The sequence below is a fragment of the Miscanthus floridulus genome, chromosome 16 (assembly GCF_019320115.1).
Source record: "Miscanthus floridulus cultivar M001 chromosome 16, ASM1932011v1, whole genome shotgun sequence".
Lineage (NCBI taxonomy): Eukaryota > Viridiplantae > Streptophyta > Magnoliopsida > Poales > Poaceae > Miscanthus > Miscanthus floridulus.
In genome coordinates this window covers 10,978,791-10,981,751 of record NC_089595.1, presented here as the reverse complement: position 1 = coordinate 10,981,751, position 2,961 = coordinate 10,978,791, and the positions used below count along the sequence as shown (strand labels likewise).

The following is a 2,961-nucleotide window of genomic DNA, read 5'->3' as shown; positions in this document are numbered from 1 at the left end:
TGTCGCGGAGCACTGTTTCAAGATGGCTTGGGCAAGCTTGCCTTTCTCCTCCTTACTTATCATCTGGTGGGGCAGGGCAGGGCACGTGGATGCAAGATTTTCTTTTTAATTTTTATTTTTACTACTCCTATTTTTCTTTTTGATGGATTGACGTGTCGCCCTTGAATGCCGGCCACATCAAAGCCGATTCTGAGCAGCCCTTTGACGATACCATGCCGTCTTTCTCAGATTTTTCGACCGGAGTTTCTTGGAAAATTGGATCGAGCGATGTGAAGAGGATCACTGTCTATCGGTGCCGTGAGGTGTGCTAATAACCGACAAACCAACAGTCTATCGTGGCGAGCAGATTCAGATATTCCAGTGATGAACGCTCTCGGTTACGCACTGACAAAACCCCCCAAGCCCTCCAATGAAAATTTGCATCTGATATATATCTGTTTATATATATTCAAATGACATTTTCTTGATCTATACAGGATACTATATATAATACACATCTAGTAGCTAGAGAGTACAGAATGGTACTATATAGTACAGTTACTGGAAGCTGGGCCCTGACCAATATAAACAATCTACAAAGAATACTAGATTCTATCTAATAATCATGCGTGAAATTCTAGGTTTTGGCGGATCAAAACCCCTGGTAGTACCCGCCGAACGATATGATGCTTGCCCGTGCAGATGATGCGCCTCCCATCACCGACGACATGGTCTGGTTCAGCCTGGAGGAGGCCTGCTGCACAATCACAACCTGCTGAATCCTCTGCAGCACATCAAACAACCAAAACTCTGTCAGTCAGAATTCCCTCAAGATTCCGTTCGGTAATAAATCCAGTCTAAATCCAAAGATTCTATTCAATATTTATGCAGCAAGGGATAATCCAAGAACATGTGTCAAGTTAAGTAAGCAATATCTTAATCTAAGAACATGTCCGTGGGAATGTCCAAGATATATTAAGTTAAGCTGCTGGATTCCTAGAAGGCAATCACATCAGGGAAGAGCAACGAACCTCATCGCCAGCATACATCTGCCTCTTGTGCGGTTGCTGCTGCTGCTTGCTCCCACCACCAAGAAGCAAGATGCAGAAAGTGGCAGCTGCAACCCCGAACGAGCAGAGCGCCCGGACACCGTGCACTCTCAGGTTCCCCATGCCGGAACCAGTCTTGCTGACGCCTTGTTCCTCTTCTTCCTCCCGAGCACACTGACTGACGCCATCAGCATCAGGTGCAGCAGCTTCAACCAGCACGTCGATCGTCGTCGTCCTGATGAGCCTCTTTGACGGACTTGATCGTCTCCTCCTGCTCTTCCGCTTCGTAGTTGTAGACCAGCATCTCGGTCACCTCGCTCACGAGCTCCTCCCGCTCTGGTTCGACCGCCACGACATCAATGTCCTTGTAGTCGGCGATCGGATCACCTCCATAGGCATCTTCTGATGGTAGCAGCAGGAGTGGCTTCTTATTGGCTTCCTCATCTAGGATGCAGTAGTCATAGGGAGGAGGGTGAGACGACGTGGGGCCGAAGTGGTCCATGTCGATCACGACCAGCTCGGCCCCGAGCAAGAGCTGGTCCTTACCGCCGACAACAACACCATGGCTGCCATTGCTGTACTCCGCGTCCATGAAGAAGGAGCTCTCGTGGTCAGGCAGGAGGAGCTCCCAGTCGTCAGGGCTGATCGCGTCCATGGAGACACCTCTGCTCATAGGCGAGGAGTGAGTTTGGATCAGGGATCTATATAGTAGTAGGACGCGCAGCGATGATACCTAGAGTGGTCAAGAATGGATGCTTCCCAGGAATTAACACGAGTGGTGGCGTGGAAGGATACTTTCTTTTTTTCTGGAGGGAAACCGCCGGTGGGAAGTGGGGAGTGGGAACAGGGACACTTGCTGCCTGCACCCGGGGGATGGAGATGGAGATTGGCCTGACAGATGGCAAATCAATTTTGAAGAGTTTGTGTGTGTGTGTGTGTGTGTGTGTGTGTGTTTGGGCTTAGCCTAGCTAGGTGGCAAGAGTGAAAATGTCCTTTGGGGCCTACCACTGCCCACTGGAGAATGCTTCCTTCCTTCATTTTCACTCAAATCACTTTTCATGTTTCTGTATGTACGGATCCATTCAGGCCAAAAATGTGAAATGTTTGGTCTCCTTCATAAAGAAAGAAGTACTGTCAGGCCAAAAATGTGAAGCCTCCTTCATATTAAGAAAGAAGTACTCTTTATGGTATTGATTTTAAATCTACTTAACTACACAAATATCAAATGGTTATAATAAGAAGTATTGTTATTCTCCCAAAATAGTTGCTGCTGATTGACTCTGTCGAAATGTGAAGAAAAAGACTCAGCAGCAGCAAACAAAACCTATGGTAGTTGCCTTAAAATAGCTCACAATATATTATTTTACAAACTGAAGCTAATCCGGTGGTCCAAGAGTTTCTGAGAATAGTTATATGCTCAGTATAGTTCGTAGTCATAATTAGACTATAATACTCATTAAATCTTTCTCTATCAGCAGTTTTCTTGTCAGACTTAGGGTGCCACTGCCACCTAATCCAGATCCACGTCCATCATTTTCAAGCTATGGGAAGAGTTTCCAGAATGTTTTATGCAAGTCAAATAAAATAAAATTCATAGAAAAGCAGATAACAGAGGCGAGTCAAGCAAAGGATATAATAAACGAAATAAACATGAACTGAGACAAGAACATACGCACACCAGTTAAGACCAACAGGTACAGGAGACACCCATACCGTACTGAAGCTTCGGCAGAAGCGAATGATCATGCTGGGTAAGAATCATGCACGAAACAATGTAAACCTCAAAGAAAAAATTGTCAGAAGAAACAACAAAGTTCAATTGAAAAGAGAGCAATTCAGATTTCACATGACCTTGTATCTTCCAAACATTATAGTGAATTAGTGACCTACAACTAAAGATAGGAACTGAGTTCCACAGAGTAGACCAGCTTCA

General features: G+C 45.5%; 1 pseudogene; it reads right to left on the bottom strand.

Moving 5' to 3' along the window:
* Positions 1 to 424: 424 nt before the first annotated feature.
* On the bottom strand, positions 425 to 1,880 carry LOC136514446 (uncharacterized; annotated as a pseudogene).
* Between the last annotated feature and the right edge of the window lie 1,081 nt (positions 1,881 to 2,961).